We start from the raw sequence: 22,522 nt of genomic DNA on the forward strand, positions 1-22,522 counted from the left end.
CAAAGGGCACTTGGTGAGCGTCATTATCTAACAGTGTACTTAATGGTAAAGACCACTGGAGGGAAATCGACTCGTTGATTAAGTAACAAATTATAAGCCACAACCCTGGGAAAAATAGTATTAACAAGTTGAACATCCCCAATCAAACTTATTCAACATACTTCTGTTATGGAATTCATGGAAAAACAGAAGATAGAGCCCAAACTCAGTACAGATATCACTAAATCAGAAAGCTCAGGAAAACAATTCCTATTCCAGGCTCCCTAGTAACTGGAGTTACCACTTTAAGAAGCTCAGATTTATCTGATTCTATTCCTCCCAAGCCTGTGATCCTTTCTTGTGGAAAACACAAACCGTCAGGACTTGTAGATTGGCTCCATGAGGATGATGGGGGCATCCAGTCAAAGCAACTCAAGCCTCAGTCAGGTCTGAGTGAGACAATCAGGGATGTGCAGCCATTGACTCACAGCCATGGACCCGCTGTGCTGTCAGGTGCCTCAGGCTGAACCAGGAAGAGTCTTACTGGGTACTCAGCCTCTGAGACTGAGGAGGAATCCGGTATTATACTTTACCTGGTGTTTATGTCTTTGTTTGGCTAGCTGTATGCTTTTAACCATGATGAGAAGGATATGAATCCAGGCCTGTGTGTCGACTATCTCTCACCACTTCCATCAGGTCAGAGGAGAATTGTTCAAATTAATAGTATTAAAATGATTTCCCTTGATGCCGGCCATGTATTTTAACTCAAGATATTTGAACATTCAGGTTTTTTTTTTTTTTATTGTTGTTGTTTTTTACCCCTAGCCACATGGGCCTGACCAAGTAAGACCCATTGCATTACATACTCAGCTTTGCACAAAGTGGTGCTCGAATGACTATAACCTTTGAGAACACTGGACTCTTTCCTACTGGAAAAAGGAGATGCCAAAGAAAATTCTGTTCCTGGTTCTTAGTTCTGAGCGAGGGGGGAATAAAGGTTTCTCTGAGAATGTGCAGTCACACGAGTGTCCTGGTGTAGCTCTCAGGTTCAGGTGAGCACTACCAGCATGATGCCAACAGTTCCTGGTCACAAACCCAGACACATGGCAAATGCACATCTAATTCACTCTGGGGGAGCAACCTTAATTGAGGTTTTTACATGATCCCTGCAGACAAAGTCCTCCTATATAAGCACACAATCCCAAAACAAGCCACCCTTGTCAAAATCAAGCAGAAAACCAACTGGAAAGCTCCAGAGTACTATTGCTAAATGCCAACAAATGGTCAACACGTTTATAAATAATTGTAAGTGCAATGTGAGTAAGAAGTGGCTAGTTATCAAAACGGTTTTTATTTATTTATTTATTTATTTTAAAAGATTCTATTTATTTGTTTGACAGAGAGAGATCACAAGTAGGTAGAGAGGCAGGTGGGGGGGATGGGGGAAGCAGGCTCCCCACCAAGCAGAGAGCCCAATGTGGGGCTCGATCCCAGGATCCTGAGATCATGACCTGAGCTGAAAGCAGAGGCTTAACCCACTGAGCCACTCAGGAGCCCCAAAATTGTGTTAAATGGTTTTCTAGTCTTGAAGATCATAACCGCTAGACTAAAAAATCCGTGAAAGTTTACACAACAAAGGAGACCTACTGGATAGAGAGAATGGGTGAACTAGAAGATCGGTGAATGAAATAACACGGAACACCTCATAGAAGGGTAAAGAGAAACATAGGATGAAAGTGAGGCGAAGAGTCTTAAGGAGTGGAGTAAGTAGTTGTTAAGTGCATCTCACTGGCATTCCAGGAGGAGGAATTTGGGCAAATTTAGAAAATAATATTCAAAGACAAATGACTGGTAGTTGCCCCCAGAACTTAAGGAAATCATGAATTTTTAGATTCAGGAAACACAGCTGGGGACTTCATAGTAGGGCTACGATGTAAGCATAGAGAGCACGATAGCAGACAAAAGGACACAGTGCCTGAAAACAGAATACTGGGTAGTGTGACAGCATACCTCTTTTTATCAAGAGAAGCAGGTCCTGAGAGAAAATACCTGTCAACCTGCAGTTGCATACTTAAGCCAAAGTATCACTTAATAATGAGGCTGTGATAGACATAAAGATGGACTGTCCGGAACCCCCTTCAACGAAGACTTTCTGCATCGGCTACTTAGAGTGCTGTCAGCTGGAACTCCTTAGCCATTACACCTTTCAGGCATTTTCTCAGCTGCAGAGAGCTGCCTGGCCCAAGCTCTGGGGCTTCCCCGATGGCCACATTTTATGTCTGATTAAGGAGAGGACACTAATATACATCTGGTGCCATCCTCAGTTATCAAACCTGATTAAATGCCCTGCACACTTAACCCCATTTCAATGCTGGCTACCTTAAAAACCTAACTCAGAAAAAAAGACATTTGAGAAAAATGGTAACTCACAGTGTTTCCAACATCTGACACCGTATTAGAGGAGCTTCTAAAGAAGGTGGACATTGGGCATTACATGCAACTAATGAACTGTTGAGCACTACATCAAAAACCAGTGATGCATTGTATGTCAACAAATTGAACATAATAAAAATATAAAGAGTACAGTTAAGGAGATGGAAGATGATCCCAGCTGCCAGTAAGAATGGTAACAGAATGAATTAGCAAATAGAGTTGTAAATGAAAGCAATGACTGTATGAAATACTTGTAATAATGATAATGACAACTTTGAAGAAAAAAGTTAACAAGATAGAACGGAATACAGTAATTACAAATCACTTGGATAATGGGAGTTCCCAATGAGAACAACTCATACCTTAAACTTCATTGGTTTAACCTATGACAGATTTACAGCCCCTGAGCCACAGCCATTGGCCCAAAGAGTGGGAAGGTGTCCCAGGATTATCCAATAAGAGCATTCTTAGGAAGTTTCCTCTTGTGGGTTGCGGAGAAAATGGGTGGGATTCCGTCGCTGTTGTTTATTTGTTAGCTGGCTTCCAATAATCATGATTTAATGATAGAAATTCATAGGTTGAAGTGGACATAACTGTTTTCCCTTGCATCCAGGTAAGTGAAGTATTTGACTACTGATATTTCAAGCAAAATTTTTGTATCCTCCTGGGCAAATGGGACTCTGCAAAAATCAGGAATAGCAAGCTTTCTTCACTGGCTTTATCATTGTATTGTATTTTCTAATAATCAAAATGAGATTTTATTTCTCCCCTCATGATTGGAACTGTTCTATTTGCAGTATAGTTAGCTGCTCATTAAAGGTCCAAATGAAAATGACTTTGGAAGCCTGACCATTTGGGATTAAAACACGTGAACGACCCCCAATTTCTTCAATTCTTCCTAAGTCCCTTTGTTTGGTTCAGTTTCTGTAATTTATTGGTATGTGAATACCTTTAAGAAATGCCTTTACCTGTATTATCATATGTTTTTGAAGGAATGTGCTTTAAATTTTAGTGTATTTTGCATTTGTTGACTCTGCTTTTCTCCCTATGATGGTTTCTTAGAGAATTAGGGTAATTGTTTTTTTCAACCTACAGCTTTTTAAATTTACCCACCAAGTCGGGTATGTGAGGTACATCTTGGGGACCCAAGTAATATTAAGGAAAACAATTTTATACCAGTTGAGACCTCACTTGTGACCCAGTATGTGATTTATTCTGGAGAATGGTCCATGTGCACTTGAGAAGAATGTGTATTCTGTTGCATTAGGATGAAATGTTCTGAATATATCTGTTAAGTCCGCCTGGTCCAGTGTGTCATTCAAAGCCCTTGCTTCCTTGTTGAACAAGATAAAAGGCTTTTGCACAGGAAAGGAAACAGTCAACAAAACTAAAAGGCAACCTTCAGAATGGGATAAGATATTTGCAAATGTCTTATTAGATAAAGGGCTAGGATCCAAAAATCAAAACCAAAAAATCCAGTCAGGAAATGGGCAGAAGACACGAACAAACATTTCTCCAAAGAAGACATACAAATGGCTAAGAGACATATGAAAAAATGCTCAACATCACTCAGCATCAGGGAAATACAAATCAAAACCATGATGAGATACCACTTCACACTGGTCAGAATGGCTAAAATTAACCACTCAGGAAACAACAGATGTTGGCGAGGATGCGGAGAAAGGGGAACCATCTTACATTGTTGGTGGGAATGCAAGCTCGTGCAGTCACTCTGGAAAACAGTATGGAGGTTCCTCAGAAAGTTAAAAGTAGAGCTACCCTATGACCCAGCAGTTGCACTACTACATATTTATCCAAAGGATACAAGCATGGTGATTCGAAGGGGCACATGCACCCCATTGTTTATAGCAGCAATGTCCACACGAGCCAAAATATGGAAAGAGCCCAGATGTCCACCGACAGATGGATGGGTGGAAAAGATGTGTTATACAGACACGCGCGCGTGCGCGCGCACACACACACACACACACACACACACACACACGAATATTACTCAACTGTCACAAAGAATGAAATCTTGCCGTTTGCCCTGATGTGGATGGAACCAGGGGGTATTTTTTTTAGGATTTTATTTATTTATTTACTTGAGAGTGAGAGTGAGAGAGAGAATGATCAGAGAGCACAGCAGAGGGAGAGTGGCAGAGGGAGAGGGTGAAGCAGACCCCCAGCTGAGCAGGGATCCCGATGCGGGGTTTGATGCCAGGCTGCTGGGATCCCAGGATGCTGACCTGAGCTGAAGGCAGACACTTTACGGATTGAGCCACCCAGGCACCACCCCCCTTTGTAAAAGATTTTATTTAAGAACTAGAGGGTATTATGCTAAGCTAAATAAGTCAGTCAGAGAAAGACAAATACTATAGGATTTCACTCATATGTGGAATTTAAGAAACAAGATGGATGGACACAGGGGAAGGGGAAGAAAAATAAAATAAGATGAGAATTGAGAGGGAGGCAAACCATAAGAGATGCTGAACTCTAGGAAACAAGCTGAGGGTTGCTAGAGGGGAGGTGGTGGGGGGAAGGGGTAATTGGTTGATGGGCATTATGGAGGGCACTTGATGTAATATTCAACTGATGAATCACTAAATTCTACCTCTGAAATGATTTTATAAGGATCCCATTGCTATTTGAATTCTGCCTTTGGAGGACATGGTTTGACCATTCTCTTTTCTCTCTTTTTTTTTTTTTTCTGAGGGGAGTGCTTTTTTTAAAATTAAAATTGAATTAGCCACCTTATAGTACATCATAAGTTTCAGATGTAGTGTTCAATTATAAGTTGCATATAATACATCACATGCCCTCCTTAATGCCCATCACCCAAGTATCCCAATCCCCATCCACCTCCCCTCCAGCAACCCTCAATTTGTTTCCTAGAGTTAAGAGTCTCTCATGATTTTTCTCCTTCTCTGATGACTTCCCATTCAGTTTCCCCCCACTTCTGTAATGGATCTCATATATGTATATATAGGGCACATCTTTATCCATTCGTCTGTTGTTGGACATCTCGGCTCTTTCCATAGTTTGGCTATTGTGGACATTGCTGTCTTGTTTTCTGATTCTTTTTTTTTTTTTTTAATCAGAACTGGAGGCAATTGTTGGTCAGTTATGTCGCATGATTTCCAAGAGCACTTGCTGACCATGTCAGAGCACTCCTGCTCAAACCACAGTGTCTCAGAGCAAGAAAACGGTAGACTCTGGGAAGGAAGAAAATGGCCCAGCAGCGGGCCATGACAGAGTCATTCTGATGGCAGTAAGAACTTTAGTTATTGGACTCAGACTCTCTCTAGGAGCTGAAACTGAAATCATTACAGTCTGGTTGCTTTGGGTGACATCTCAAAGTGTAAATGGTGTAAGCATAAATCAGTCGTTGTGATGGATGAGCTTTTTCTGTATATGACCTTTTCCAAAATTCACCCAGTTTATTGCTTCTGGGATGCCTAGGACATGTACTCTATAACTTCTTAGTCCATTTCTTAAGTCTCTTGGCCTCTCTTTAAACTTTTCTTTCTCTTTGTCTCTCTATAAGCTGTTCTGCACAATTTCTTCCACCTATTCTAATTCACCAATTCTCTATCCACCTGTATCTCATATGCTGTCTAAAATGTCTTCAATCTTCTATTCCAGTGGTTATGATGTTCAATTCTAGAACATAGTTGATTCTAGAAAAATAATTTGCTTTTGTAAGTAATTACATATTTCTTCCTCATGTTTTATGTATCTTATCACTTATTTATATATGTTAAACATATTTTTAATAGTTTCTATCTGATAATAAGCCTTTCTGAGAAATAGTTTATTGATACTACTGATAGTGGCATGCTTTTGGATTATGTCCTTGTTTAGGGGCACTTAATCGGTAGGAATATGGTTAAGGCCTCAATTAATGTTAAGCCACTCTAAAAAGTGGTAGAATTTGTTGTTCCATATGGCAGGCATGAATATTACATCAAGTTTGTGGTCCAGATGACCTCTAACTCTATGTGGCATCTTTCTGATAGAGGCAACACGAAGTTTAAAGGATGCCAGAATCCCACTGTGATTGGTTGATGGGAAGCAGAAGGGTATGGAATCACATGCACGTGTGACATGGCATGGTGTAGTGACCTGCCTCCCTGCATTGCGTTTTTGTCCAATCAGAGATGGAGGTTGCCCATGAGGTTAGGAAGTGCAGCGATCATAAATGGGCCAGCACCCCTCAGGAGCTGCCAGTCTCTCCTTCCTTTTGAGCAGTCGGGAAGGTGAGCCCCACATGGCAGAACCTGGCTGTGAGACCTCCTCTGAGGAAAGCCTGGGCATGGATGGAGGAGCCCACAGCAGCCAACCCGAAGAGCCCAAAACAGGCACAGCCAAGGCGCCAATGCTGCCGCAGCTGCCACCACCACCACCCCCCAGCACTTCCCCCATGCTGGACAATTTCACCACCTACTTCCCCAGGGTTCTGAAACAGGTTCACAAGGGCCCGAGCCTCTTGCAGGAGGCCGTGAGTGTCATGGATTCGTTTGTTAAGGACATCTTTGAGCACATCGCTGACGAGGCCTCTCGCCTGGCCTGCTCCCCCAAGCACACCACCATCACCTCCAGGGAGATCCAGACAGCCGTGCACCTGCTGCTGCCCGGGGAGATTGGCAAGCGCACCGTATCTCAGAAAAGCAAGGCAGTCATCAGGTACACCTTTCACCAATGAGCTGCCTCGGGATCACCTGACCGCCTTGCAAACCAAAGGCTCTTTTCAGAGCCACCTCACTTGGCACAAAAAAGACCTGTAACTCTCCAGAGACCCACCAGCTCTAGCGTTTGGACCTGTGCCATTCTGCCCATACCTAAAACACTTTTGTTGTTTATGAAACATTACCAAATGTAGCAACCCTACTTTATTGTGTGTCTTTAGTGCAATTTGTTCCGATCAAAATCATCGATTTATTTACTTTACCCACATCGCATTCATTTGCTTGCCTAAAGTGCCGTGTTTCTGTCAGTTATTGGACCTGTGCCATTCTGCCGATCTTTAACTCATTTGTACCATGAATGAAACATTATCAAATGTCACAACTCAACTTTAATATATGTCTGTAGTGCAGTTTGTTCCAAGGAAAATCAAGTTTTCCTTAACCATATTGATTTTCATGGCTTTCCTAAATAGTCATTTCTGTTAATTATTTCTCGAAGTCAGCCTTACGGGGATATTTTCATACTGCTATTTGCCTTTTCACTTTCATTCCCTCACTAGTGCGTGGCAGAATTTTCCAGAAGTTCATTATGTCTGATCCAGCAACAGATAAAATGCAGAAGTAGATGTAAGAACACATCTGAGTTCTTTAGGCCAGATATTAAAGAGATTTTCAAGTATCTGAAACAGTGTCACTCTCCACTCTACTTTTTTAGAAAACATATGTTTCACAGGCATTTGTAATTTATATCAGCATGATGTGACGGTTTTTAAAAGTTATTTTAAAATAAATGGACTAAAATTTCTGTTCTAGTGTTTTGTTACAGTAAACACTGGCAGGTATAACTGGCACAAAAGCTCTTTAGCTTCCTATCAATTTTTAGAGGTGTAAAGTTGTCCTGCGACCAGAAATGGTTCTAGAGATTTACTCATTCCGGTGCAATGAGGTCAACTGAGAATAGTCTCTTTTCGGTGGTCAAGTTTTCCAAAACAATTCAATGCTGAATATCCATCAAAACTTCTAAATCATATTGCTAACTTAAGTGTACTTTATAGAATCCTCAGTTGACCTTGGCTCCTTGGACTAATGCAAAATTGAGGGAATTAGTGAGTAATCTTAGTTTATCTGGAGACTTATATTGAATTAAATCTCACAGGTACAGCTAAAAAAAAAAAGTGGGGGGGGAGGGGCCTTTCAAATCACCATACTGACAGAAATCTTTCTTGTTACCTTCCATATTCAAATAGTAGTGACAGTAGCATTTCATCAACAAACATGACATTGGGCTTTCACCTGAGGTGTATGTGTTCACGATAATATCTTTGGTTTTCTAAGTGTTTGAGGTGACATAATGGATCTAAAACATTCACACGTGCTGTTTTATCAGCTATTGAGATTAACATTTTTTTTGAATCTTTTGGCTGATTCACATAAATCATATTATAGATTTTCCAATAGTAAATCTTGCTAGCATTCTTGGAAGTAAGTCCCTTCCTCCTGGATGACTTCTTCTCAACATTATTTTGGTATAGCAACAATTAAAGTGCAATAGCAGCTATAGCAATCACACTTACCCCATTCACACTCATTTAACATATCCCATCACCCGAATTGAAGTAAATGCATAAAGGAGGACCCAAACACTGTGCAGAAAACTCAAACTATCTAGACTCATGCCCTACTCAAGCTCCCGACCTTCTGATAGGCCCACCCCACTTCATTCCAATTTATCTGATTCTGTGCCTTGGTAGCCTATCATCTTTCCCTTTTGACACAAAAGTCTTCCTGAACAGCAATTGTGCATGGATGACGGGGTCCTCCAATGAGAGAGGCTGTGCTCCCCAGCCTCCCCTAGCAGCAGCCAATAAGCAACTGGCAGCACAGGAACCAGGGCCCCAAGGGTGGTCGGGTGACCAGAGCTGAAGCAGTAACAGCCTTCCTGTGACATGAGGCGCAGCCTGGAGTTTGAGGGGAAAGGTGTTGGTGTCGGTTGCCTGTCTGGGTGTGGGTTTCTGTTGAAGCTCTTGCTTGGAACCAGGGTGCTTGAAGTGTAAGCATGCCATGTGCACGGTGGGACAGTCCCTATCATTTTGGATCAAAATAAGAGGAGGCTGTTTGGCAATTAAGAGAACTAAGAAGACTCCTTCCTCTACCTCAGGTGATTTGATGGGTAAGGGTACTTAGGGTAATGGTAATCCACTTTAATACTCATTGTGTTTTCTTCTTGGTGCATGGGGTCTTTCTTTCTCTCTTTCTCTCTCCCTTTCTTCCTTCATTCCTTTTCTTTCTTTCTTTCTTTCTTTCTTCCTTTTCCTATAGGTAAATGCTGAGTTTCAAAGAAGTTGGTGATTATCCAAGTACTTTTCATTTAATTGATTTCTAGCTTCCTATATATCTGTGAAGAGAAAACACACTGGCAGGGCGGAGCAGGTTTTGGGGGGATTCAATCCTTTGAAATTTGTTGCAAGTTGCACTAAGATCCACTATTTTTTCATGTTTGCTATATGTTCCTTGTGATCTTTTTAAAATTAATTCTAAATAACCTTCAGTTTGAATGTAGAAACTGGTGAAAGGTGTCACTCTGCATTAAACAGTAAGACAAAGCTAGGTAAACTACAGCAATGCAACATTTTCTTGAGCTCATCAGAAGAGAGATAAAGTCAGGACAGGAGGAATCAAGTTGGCAGAGTATTAGGAAACTGAAATATCATCAAGTCCCAGGACTTTAGCTAGATAGTTATCAAACCATTCTGAACACCTACAAACTCAGTAGGAGTTAGAAGAGAAGAAGAGCAGCAATTCTAGGAACAGAAAATCAACTACTTTCTGGAAGGTAGGACCTGTGGAGAAAGGAATCCAAACCTACGAGAGGATAGACCGTATAGGGGAGGTGTCTGCTCCCGACAAGTGAGAGAGCATTGGAGCTTAAAATTGGAACTTTTAGAAGTCTGCTCCACTGTGGGAAGTTGCTCCAGAGGTTAAGCAGGGGTGGAGCCCTCACGGGGACAGCATGGTCTCAGAACCCATGGGTCACAAAAAGACCAGGGGTTTCTGAGTATGGCAGAGCTCCCAGGTAGGGTAGCAGGGAAGCTGGCTACAGATATATGGAGTCAAAGAGTGGGCTCTGTACTTGGGATTACCTTAAAACATGATCCAAGTGACAGTTGGGTCCCTGCTCTTTGAGCAGGGACCCCACAAGTTGCAGATATGGAGAGACCTCCTCCTTCTTCCTCAGGAAGGAGCAGCATGGGAGCATGCTTCTGGAATCTGCTGAGTTTGGAGACTCCAAATGGGGCTGTGCACCAGAGATAGAAATGCTCGGTCACAGACCTGGTGAGCTCAGAGTACGGCTGTAAACAAGAAAGAAAAGAGGGATTGACTGCTTTTCTCTGAGGACACATTGAGGAGTGGGGCCCTGAGCTCTTGGCTCCTAGGGGGCCAGAGATTGGGAGGCCACCATTTTCATTGTCCTGCAAAGCTGTCCTATCCTCCAAAGCTGTAGGGAAATCATTCAGGGAACAAAAGCTGCCTTTTGACAAAAGCTGCCTTTGTGAACCCAAGCAAATTACTTAGCCTGTCCCCTGGCAAGGGTGGTGCAATTCTGCCTCGGGCAAGGACATTTGAGAATCACTGCAACAGGACCCTGCTGAAGAAGATCAGCAAGACCATCCAGGCAAGGCCATGTTCACCAATCAATGAGAACTGCAGAACTCCAGAACTAGGGGAATGCAACACAGAATTCATGGCTTTTCCCATCATCCTTTAGTCTCTCAAAGTTAAATTTTTTTAATTTAATTTTTTTCTTATTCTATTTTTTTTAAATTTCCTTTCCTATTTTAACGTTTTTAAACTATTTTATCTTATCAATAGCTTTTTAAAAAACCTTTTTAAATTTACATTGTTATAGTCATATTTTATCCCTTCATTGTATTTGACCTTATTTTTTGTATACATAGTGTTTTTATCTTTAAAATTTGGGGACAGAATTTCTTCTAATACATCAAAATATACTCTAAATCTAGCAATGGCTTTGTTCCAGTCTCCAGCCTGATCACTTTCTTTCCTCTTTCTTTTCCTTTTTTCAACCAACTTCTTATCTTGTCAATTCCTTTCCTAGAATCCTTTTTAATTTTCATCTTTACATTCATATTCCATCCCTTCATCGTTTTTACTCTTATTTTTGTATATATGTAAGTTTTTATTTCTTTAAAACTTTGGGAAGTAGTTTATTCTAAGAGACCAGAATATGCTCAAAACCAAGTGTGTGGCTCTGTTCTATTCAACAGTCTAATATATATATATATATATATATATATATATATATATATATACACACACACACATATATATATACACATATATGTATGTATATATGTATATATATTTTTTTCTTTTCCTCCTTTCTTCTCCCCCCAGTTTTGGGTCTCTTCTGATTTGGTTAGTGTATATTTTTCGTGGGTCTTTGCCACCCTTTTAGTATTTTGTTCTCTTATTCATCTATTCTTACCTGGATAAAATGACAAGGCAGAAAAAACTCATCACAGAAAAAAGAACAAAAGGCAACACTAACAGTTAGGGATCTAATCAATACAGACATTAGTAATACGTCAGAACTAGAGTTCAGAATGACAATTATCAAGGTGCTAGCTGGGCTCAAAAAAAGCATGAAAGATATTAGAGAATCCCTTTCTAGAGAAATAAAAGAACTAAAATCTAACCAAGTTGAAATTGGAAAAGCTATTAATGAGGGGCAATAATAAATGGAGGCTCTTACTGCTAGGATAAAAAAAGCAGAAGAGAGAATTAGTGATATAGAAGACCAAATGATGGAGAATAAAGAAGCTGAGCAAAAGAGAGACAAACAACTACTGGGTCATGAGGGGAGAATTTGAGAGATAAATGACACCATAAGAGGAAACAATATTAGAATAATTGGGGTCCCAGAAGAAGAAAGAGAGAGGGGGTAGAAGGTATATTGGAGCAAATTATAGTAGAGAATTTCCCTAATATGGCAAAGGGAACAAGCATCAAAAACCAGGAGGCACAGAGAACCCACCTCAGAATCAATAAAAATAGGTCAATACCCCATCATCTAATAGTAAAACTTACAAGTCTTAGTGACAAAGAGAAAATATTGAAAGCAGCTCGGCACAAGAGGTCTGTAACATACAATGGTAGAAATATTAGATTGGCAGCAGACCTATCCACAGAGAGCTGGCAGGCCAGAAAGGACTGGCATGATATATTCAGAGCACTAAAGAAGAAAAATATACAGCCAAGAATACTATATCCAGCTAGGCTGTCATTAGAAATAGGAGAGATAAAAAGATTCCAGGACAAACAAAAATTAAAAGAATTTGCAAACACCAAACCAGCCCTACAGGAAATATTGAAAGGGGTCCTCTAAGCAAAGAGAGAGCCTAAAAGTAACAGGCCAGAAAGGAACAGAGACAATCTACAGTGACAGTCATCTTATAGGAAATACAAAGGCACTAAATTCATACCTAATACTTACCTTGTATGTAAATGGGCTAAATGCCCCAATCAAAAGATACAGGGAATTAGAGTGGATAAAAAAAAAAAAACAAGACCCATTGATATGCTATCTACAAGAAACTCATTTTAGACCCAAAGACACCTCCAGATTTAAAGTGAGGGGGTGGAAAAAAATTACCATGCTAATGGACATCAGAAGAAAGCAGGAGTGGCAATCCTTATATCAGATCAATTAGATTTTAAGCCAAAGACTATAATAAGAGATGAGGAAGGACACTATATCATACTTAAAGGGTCTGTCAAACAAGAAGATCTAACAATTTTAAATATCTATACCTCTAACAAGGGAGCAGCCAATTATATAAACCAATTAATAACAAAATTTAAAAAAACCACATTGACAATAATGCAATAATAGTAGGGGACTATAACAGCCCTCTCACTGAAATGGACAGATCATCTAAGCAAAAGATCAACAAGGAAATAAAGCCTTTAAATGACACACTGGGCCAGATGGACATCACAGATGTATTCAGAACATTCCATCCCAAAGCAACAGAATACACATTCTTCTCTAGTGCACATGGAACATTCTCCAGAATAGATCACATCCTGGGTCACAAATCAGGTCTCAACCAGTACCAAAAGATTGGGATCATTCTCTGCATATTTTCAGACCACAATGCTCTGAAGCTAGAACTCAATGACAAGAGGAAAGTTGGAAAGAATTCAAATACATGGAAGCTAAAGAGCATCCTACTAAAGAATGAATGGGTCAACCAGGAAATTAAAGAAGAATTGAAAAAATTCATGGAAACAAATGAAAATGAAAACACAACTGTTCAAAATCTTTGGGACACAGCAAAGGCAGTCCTGAGTGACAAGTATATAGCAATACAAGCTTTTCTCAAGAAACAAGAAAGGTCTTAAGTACACAACCTAACCCTACACCTAAAGGACAGCAAATAAAGCCTAAACCCAGCAGAAGAAGAGAAATAATAAAGATCAGAGCAGAAATCAATGAAATAGAAATCAAAAGAACAGCAGAACAGAAGTAGGAGCTGGTTCTTTGAAAGAATTAATAATATTGATGAACCCCTGGCCAGACTTATCAAAAAGAAAAGAGAAAGAACCCAAATTAATAAAATCATGAACAAAAGAGGAGAGATCACAACCAGCATCCAAGAAATACAAACAATTAAAAGAACATATTATGAGCAACTATACACCCACAAATTTGACAGTCTGGAAGAAATGGATGCATTCCTAGAGACATATAAACTACCACAACTGAACCAGGAAGAAATAGAAAACTTGAGCAGACCCATAACTAGTAAGGAGATTGAAGCAGTCATCAAAAATCTCCCAAAAACAAGAGCCCAGGGCCAGAGGGCTTTCCAGGGGAATTCTACCAAGCATTTAAAGAAGAACTAATTCCTATTTTCCTGAAACTGTTCCAAAAAATAGAAATGGAAGGAAAACTTCCAAACTCATTTTATGAGGCCAGCATCACCTTGATCCCCAAACCAGACAAGCATCCCATCAAAAAAGAGAACTACAGACCAATATCCTTGATGAACACAGATGCGAAAATTCTCACCAAAATACTAGCCAATAGGATTCAACAGTACATTAAAAGGATTATTCACCATGACCAAGTGGGATTTATTCCAGGGCTGCAAGGTTGGTTCAACATCTGCAAATCATCAATGTGATACAACACATTAATAAAAGAAAGAACAAGAACCATATGATACTCTCAATAGATGCTGAAAAAGCATTTGACAAAGTACAGCATCCCTTCCTGATCAAAACTCTTCAAAGTGTAGGGATAGAGGGCACATACCTCAATATTATCAAAGCCATCTATGAAAAACCCACCGCAAATATCATTCTCAATGGAGAAAAATTGAAAGCTTTTCCGCTAAGGTCAGGAACACGGCAGGGATGTCCATTATCACCACTGCTATTCAACATAGTACTAGAAGTCCTACCCTCAGCAATCAGACAACAAAAGGAAATTAAAGGCATCCAAATGGGCAAAGAAGAAGTCAAACTATCACTCTTCGCAGATGATATGATACTCTATGTGGAAAACCCAAAAGACTCCACTCCAAAACTGCTAGAACTTGTACAGGAATTCAGTAAAGTGTCAGGATATAAAATCAATGCACAGAAAGCAGTTGCATTTCTCTACACCAACAACAAGACAGAAGAAAGAGAAATTAAGGAGTCAATCTCATTTACAATTGCACCCAAAACTATAAGATACCTAGGAATAAACCTAACCAAAGAGACTAAGAATCTATACTCAGAAAACTATATAAAGTACTCGTGAAAGAAATTGAGGAAGACACAAAGAAATGGAAAAATGTTCCATGCTCCTGGATTGGAAGAATAAATATTGTGAAAATGTCTATGCTACCTAAAGCAATCTGCACATTTAATGCAATTCCTATCAAAGTACCATCCATTTTTTTTCAAAGAAATGGAACAAATAATCCTAAAATTTATATGGAACCAGAAAAGACCTCGAATAGCCAAAGGAATATTGAAAAAGAAAGCCAAAGTTGGTGGCATCACAATTCCGGACTTCAAGCTCTATTACAAAGCTGTCATCATCAAGACAGCATGGTACTGGCACAAAAACAGACACATAGATCAATGGAACAGAATAGAGAGCCCAGAAAGAGACCCTCAACTCTATGGTCAACTAATCTTCGACAAAGCAGGAAAGAATGTCCAATGGAAAAAAGACAGCCTCTTCAATAAATGGTGTTGGGAAAATTGGACAGCCACATGCATAAAAATGAAATTGGACCATTTGCTTACACCACACACGAAAATAGACTCAAAATGGATGAAGGACCTCAATGTGAGAAAGGAATCCATCAAAATCCTTGAGGAGAACACAGGCAGCAACCTCTTCAACCTCAGCCGCAGCAACGTCTTCCTAGGAACATCGCCAAAGACAAGGGAAGCAAGGGCAAAAATGAACTATTGGGATTTCATCAAGATCAAAAGCTTTTGCACAGCAAAGGAAATAGTCAACAAAACCAAAAGACAACTGACAGAATGGAAGAAGATATTTGCAAACAACATATCAGATTAAGGGCTAGTGTCCAAAATCTATAAAGAGCTTAGCAAACTGAACACCCAAAGAACAAATAATCCAATCAAGAAATAGGCAGAAGACAGAAGAGACATTTCTGCAAAGAAGACATCCAGATGGCCAACAGACACATGAAAAAGTGCTCCACATCACTTGGCATCAGGGAAATACAAATCAAAACCACAATGAGATATCACCTCACACCAGTCAGAATGGCTAAAATTAACAAGTTAGGAAATGACAGATGCTGGCGAGGATGCAGAGAAAGGGGAACCCTCCTACACTGTTGGTGGGAATGCAAGCTGGTGCAACCACTCTGGAAAACAGCATGGAGGTTCCTCAAAATGTTGAAAATAGAGCTACCCTATGACCCAGCAATTGCACTACTGGGTATTTACCCTAAAGATACAAATGTAGTGATCCAAAGGGAAACGTGCACCCGAATGTTTATAGCAGCAATGTCTACAATAGCCAAACTATGGAAAGAACCTAGATGTCCATCAACATATGAATGGATAAAGAAGATGTGGCATATATACACAATGGAATACTATGCAGCCATCAAAAGAAATGAAATCTTGCCATTTGCGATGACGTGGATGGAACTAGAGGGTATCATGCTCAGCAAAATAAATCAATTGGAGAAAGACAACTATCATATGATCTCCCTGATATGAGGAAGTGGAGAGGCAACATGGGGGGGTTAAGGGGGTAGGAGAAGAATAAATGAAACAAGATGGGATTGAGAGGGAGACAAACCATAAGTGACTCTTAATCTCACAAAAGAAACTGAGGCTTGCTGGGGGGAGGGGGTTTGGGAGAGGGGGTGTAGTTATGGACATTGGGGAGGGTATGTGCTATGGTGAGTGCTGTGAAGTGTGTAAACCTGGCAATTCACAGACCTCTACCCCTGGGGATAAAAATAGATTATATGTTTATAAAAAATAAGAAAAAATAACATCCCCCCACAAAAGGAGAATTACAGATCAATATCCTTGATGAACACAGATGCAAAAATTCTCACTAAAATACTAGCCAATAGGATCCAAGAGTACATTAAAAGGATTATTCACCATGACCAAGTGGGATTTAGTCCTGGGCTGCAAGGTTGGTACAACATCCTCAAACCAATCAATGTGATACAATACATTAATAAAAGAAAGAACAAGAACCGTATGATACTCTCAATAGATGCTGGAAAAGCATTTGACAAAGTACAGCATCCTTTCTTGATCAAAACTCTTCAATGTGCAGGGATAGAGGGTACATACCTCAGTATCTTCAAAGCCTTCCATGAAAAACCCACAGCGAATATCATTCTCCATGGGGGAAAACTGAGAGCCTTTCCCTTAAGGTCAGGAACACAGCAGGGCTGCCCACTATCACCACTGCTATTCAGCATGGTACTAGAAGTCCTAGCCTCAGCAATCAGACAACAAAAAAGAAATAAAAGGCATCTGAACTGGCAAAGAAGAAGTCAAACTCTCACTCTTTGCAGATGATATGATACTTTATGTGAAAAACCCAAAAGACTCCACTCCAAAACTGCTAGTACTCATACAGGAATTCAGTAAAGTATCAGGATATAAAATCAATGCACAGAAATCAGTTTTATTTCTATACACCAACAGCAAGACAGAAGAAAGAGAAATTAAGGAGTCGATCCCATTTACAATTGCACCCAAAACCGTAAGATGCCTAGGAATAAACCTAACCAAAGAAATACAAGAGCTGTATTCTGGAAACTATAGAACAGGAGTGAAAAGAGAAGTCTAGCCCTGGGGAACTTTATGAGGAGGATGAGGTAGGACTAATAAGATACTTTCATGGAAAAATGAATAGTGCAGTTCAGCTTGATTGTAAGGCTTATATAGAAAAAACGTATAGGGGAGATAAAAGGTAGATAGAAGTCAGATCTTAGAGGGCCTTAGATGAATGTTTTAGGAAGACTAAGCTGGGCATAATGTATCAGATGGCTTAAAACCTGGATGTAGTGTTACCACCAAAGTAGAAAAAAAACAAAACAAAACAAAACAAAACCATAGTGTATAAAGCCAGAGCTCTAGAGTCAGAGGGTCTTCAGTCAAGTTACTTAATCTCTCTTTGCTTCATATTTTCCACATCTGTAATGTAAGGTTAATAATAATATTTACCTCAGGGATTCCTGGGTGGGGTTCAGTCAGTTAAGTGTCTGCCTTCAGCTTAGGTCATGATCCTGGGATCCTGGGATCCTGAGATTGAATCTTGCATTGGTCTCCCTGCTCACCAGGGAGCCTGCTTCTCCCTCTGCCCCTCGCTTTGCTCGTGCTTGCTCTTTATTTTTTTCTCTCTCTCTCTGACAAATAAATAAAATCTTTAAATAATAATAATAATAATGATAATAATAATATTTATCTCATAGAGTTGTAGTGAGAATTAACTGAGATAATGGAAGTAATGCCCTAATCAGAGTATTAGTAAGGGTATTGGGGGGGAAAGATGACATACTCATATCAGGTAATTTAAGAGAATTATATAAAGGGACTATTAATATTTATGTGGGTTGGGTGTAGGGAAAACACAAGGAATGGTAAAGTTCTTAGGCACAAATAGCAGTGGAGTTATTGCCACTTTTAATCTTATAGGAGGGAGAAAAGAAAGAAGTGGGAGAATTAGTTGATGAGAGAGAGGGATGTTGAGAGGGTGATCTCTCAGGTACTGTGAACTTAACTATCCCACTGTGACCTTGCGCAGAAGAAGTTGAATGAATAAATACCTGACTTCAATTTCCTTCCTCTCTCAGATCTCTTGCCTGGGCTTCTCAATGGTGAAACCCAACAGAAAGCCAAAATATTAAAAAATCCATTAATGATGTCAATACAGGTCAATTTCCCCCTCAGGCTCAGAGCATGGGGAAGAATGGGGAGGGACAAAAGTAGAAAACTGGAAGAACAGTAAGTGCCAAATAACCAGTGGCAATGTGATTTAGATTCAGTCCCTGCAAAGCCCCAAGCCTTCTGGCTTGCTGGGGTCATTGTGCCTTCTAAGATTTAAGAGGTCCTGGGGAAGTTTTGTTTCTTATGTTTCTTCTGGTCACCAATGTCTATGAGTTTCTGCTTCTTTTTCTCTTCTCATGACTCCTGAGTATGTGGTTTCTTTTCTGTACTATGTTGCCTCCCTACTTATTCCTTGATTTCTTTACTTCCCCGTACACTACTAATAGCTGTGTGCTCTCAGATCTTACTGAAGGACCAAATATTTGCAAACAAGTTAAAGTTAAATATTAAATATCTCTTACCTTAAAAATTCCTTAGACACTTCCCTAGGGCTTGAGTTTTCTTGATGTTGCAAAATTCTCCTTTCTCCTTCAGCTTTCTCCCTACTTTTCCTCAGATCTAAAATATCCAAACAATGCCATTACTAGTAATTTCTCAAGCAGAGCAGTTTAGCTCCAGGTCTATTCCAACCATGTCCCAAGAGTAATCTTTGAGCAATCAAAATGATCTGTCAAGGTTTTTTTGCTAAAGCAAACATGGAGGGAATTTGCGGTTAGATAGCTCTTAAACTAACACTTTTATTTTCTCCTCATTAGTTTGCTCAGTTGTTTTTCAGGCATGAAAACCTAGTCTGATAGAGTGGAAAGAGATTGAAAACAAAGGGACAGATGTGAAGTACGTTAGATGAGAAAAATAAATCCATAAACTATGATGGCTAAGTAGATATGGATGAGAGCCCCTGAGAAGGAAGAGGGCCATGCTACAAAGTTTGCAGCCTGAGTGAGAGAGAACCTGATACTTTAGACTCAGCTTTGCTGCAGGCTGCATGAGAGCTATGCCAGCCTTTTCTCCAGTAAAATAATTCGGTTCTCCAGGAACCATTGTGTTTTCTCTCACATGCAATCTTTCTCCGTGTCTGTCTGTCTGTCTGTCTGTCTCTCTCTCTCTCTCTCTCTCTCTCTCGTGTGTGTGTGTGTGTGTGTGTGTGTTAACTCAGTGTGTTTAGGGTGAAATGAGGAAATTCTGGTCAGGCAACCCCTAAAAATAAGACCTGCCTATATTTTGCCTTGCTAAAACTTATACTGTGTTCATGCTCTACTCTTGTTGGAAGGAGATTATCAGGCTGATTTCTGATGTCTCACAAAGAGAGATGGAAGTTGTATGACCTCACCTTTTCCATCCATTGAGAGTATGGTAGTTTACATCCCGGGCTAGGCCTCTTAATTTCATTTCCTCCTCAACTTTCCCACTTTTCCTTTTTTCTGGTTGTCCACTCTCCCAGTTTACTGTCCTCCAGAAGCCAGAGGAAGGACTCTGGATCATAGCCATAACTGCTTTAATCCACCTCTATCACCCATAAATTACACTAAACCATATTCCTCCAGTGTTAAAAAACTGATTTTCTTATAGTTGATCATAAAGCACTACAGGAAACTAATATTTAACATGCCTTTTTAAATAATAACAACTTATTGAACTATAATTCACATAACACAGAATTCAACCTCTGAAAGTGCATAATTCAGTTGTATTTAGTTGTGAGTTGTGCAACTACCCCTACTATCTCATTTCAGAATATTTTCATCACTCTGAAAAATTCCATACCCATTAGCTGTCATTCCTGATCTCCCCTTCTTGTAGCCTCTGGTAACCATTAATCTACTTTCCGTCTCTATATACTTATCTGTTCTGGACATTTCATATAAATGGAATCATTTTGTGTCTGACCTCTTTCATTTAGCATAATTTTTCAAAGTACATCCATATTGAGGCATGCTTGGTGCTTTTTTACTTTTTACAACTGAATAATATTCCATTATATGGATATACTACATTTTGTTAATCCATTTGCCAATTAATGGGAAAACTGGGTTGTTTCTACCTTTTGGCTATTGTGAATAATGCTGCTATGGATATTTATATATGAGTTTATGTGTAGATTTTTTTTTTAATTTCAGTACATTTGACACACAGTGTTACAATAGTTTCAAGTGTACAACATAGTGATTCAGCATCTTCATATATTATGTTATCCTCACCACAAGTGTAGCTACCATCTGTCACCATCCAATGCTATTACAATACAATTGAATAGATTCCCTATGCTATACTTTTTATTTCTGTGACTTATTCATTCTATAAGTGAAGTCCTGTGTCTCCCACTCCACTTTACCCATTTTGCCCATCTACTACCCGCTTTGCTCTGGTAACTATCAGTATCTTCTCTGTATTTACAGGTTTCATTTTACTTTTTGATTGTTCATTTGTTTTTTAGATTCCACATACGAGTGAAATCATACAGTATTTGTCTTTTTCAATCTGACTTATTTAATTTAGCATAATACCCTGTAGGCCCATCCGTTTTGTTGCAAATGTCAAGGTCTATCCTTTTTATGGCTGTGTAATATTCTGTTGTGTGTATGTATGTGTATGGTATATGGGTGTGTGTATGATATATATATCCATATACATATGGATAAATGATATATATGATATATATATATATATTGATGGACACTTGGGATGCTTTACTTTTAAAAATTTTTTTATTTAAATTCAATTTAGTTAACATATAATGTATTATTAGTTTCAGGGGTAGAAGTTCATGATTCATCAGTTGTATATAACACCCAGTGCTCATTACATCAAGTGCCCTCACCCAATTATCCCTTCCCACCACCCACCTCCCCTCCAGTAACCCTCTGTTTGTTTTCTAGAGTTAAGAGTATCTTATGACTTGCCTCCCTCTCTGTTTTTATCTTATTTTTCCTTCCCTTCCTCTATGTTCATCTGTTTTGTTTCTTAAATTCCAAATATGAGTAAAATCATATGGTATTTGTCTTTCTCTGCCTTATTTTGCTTAGCATAATACCCTCTAGTTCCTTCCACGTCATTGCAAAAGGCAAGATTTCATTCCTTTTGATGGTTGAGTAATATTCCATTGTATGTATGTGTATATATATATACATACATGTGTGTGTGTGTGTGTGTAAATATATATGCCACATCTTATTTATCCACTCATCTGTCAATGGACATCTGGGCTCTTTCCGTATTTTGGCTATTGTGAACATTGCTGCTATAAACATCAGGTTGCTTTCATATCTTCACTATTATAACTAATGCTGCAATAAACATAGGAGTGCATATATCTTTTTGAATTACTGTTCTTGTTTTCTGCAGGCAAATACTCAAATATTGGAATTATTGGATTATATGATATTTCTATTTTTAACTTTTTTGAGGACACCTTCATACTAGTCTCCACAGTGGCTGTACCAATTTACATTCCCACCAACAATACATGAGGGTGCTTTTCTCCACATCCTCACCAACACTTATTATTTTTGTCTGTTTTATCCTAGCCATTCTGACAGATGTAAAGTAATATTTCATTGCATTTTCCTGGTGGTTAGTGATGCTGAGTATCTTTTTATGTATCTGTTGGACATCCATATGTCTTCTTTAGAAAAATGTCTATTCAGGTCCTCTGCCCATTTTAATTAGATTATTTCTTTTTCTTGGGTGTTGAGTTGTAAGATTTCTTTACATATTTTTAATATTAACCCCTTATTGGGTATATCATTTGCAAATGCCTTCTCCCATTCAGTGGGTTGCCTTTTGTTTTGTTGATGGTTTCCTTCACTGTTTTATGAACTTAAGTTTTCATTTCTCTTGGCTATATAACCAGGAATGACATTGCTGGGTTATATTTTGAAGAGCACCCAAACTATTTCCCAAAGTAGCTGCACCATTTATTATCCCAAGAACAATGTTTGAAGATTCTAATTTCTTCACATCACTGCTAACACATGTTGTCTTTTTCATCTTAGCCATCC

General features: G+C 39.3%; 1 pseudogene; it reads left to right on the forward strand.

The window, feature by feature from the left end:
- The first annotated feature begins 6,682 nt into the window (after positions 1 to 6,682).
- On the forward strand, positions 6,683 to 7,289 carry LOC111161295 (annotated as a pseudogene).
- The last annotated feature ends 15,233 nt before the right edge of the window (positions 7,290 to 22,522 follow it).

This window comes from Enhydra lutris, unplaced genomic scaffold (genome assembly GCF_002288905.1).
Source record: "Enhydra lutris kenyoni isolate GAN:26980312 unplaced genomic scaffold, ASM228890v2 scaffoldscaffold83, whole genome shotgun sequence".
In the NCBI taxonomy this organism is placed as follows: domain Eukaryota; kingdom Metazoa; phylum Chordata; class Mammalia; order Carnivora; family Mustelidae; genus Enhydra; species Enhydra lutris.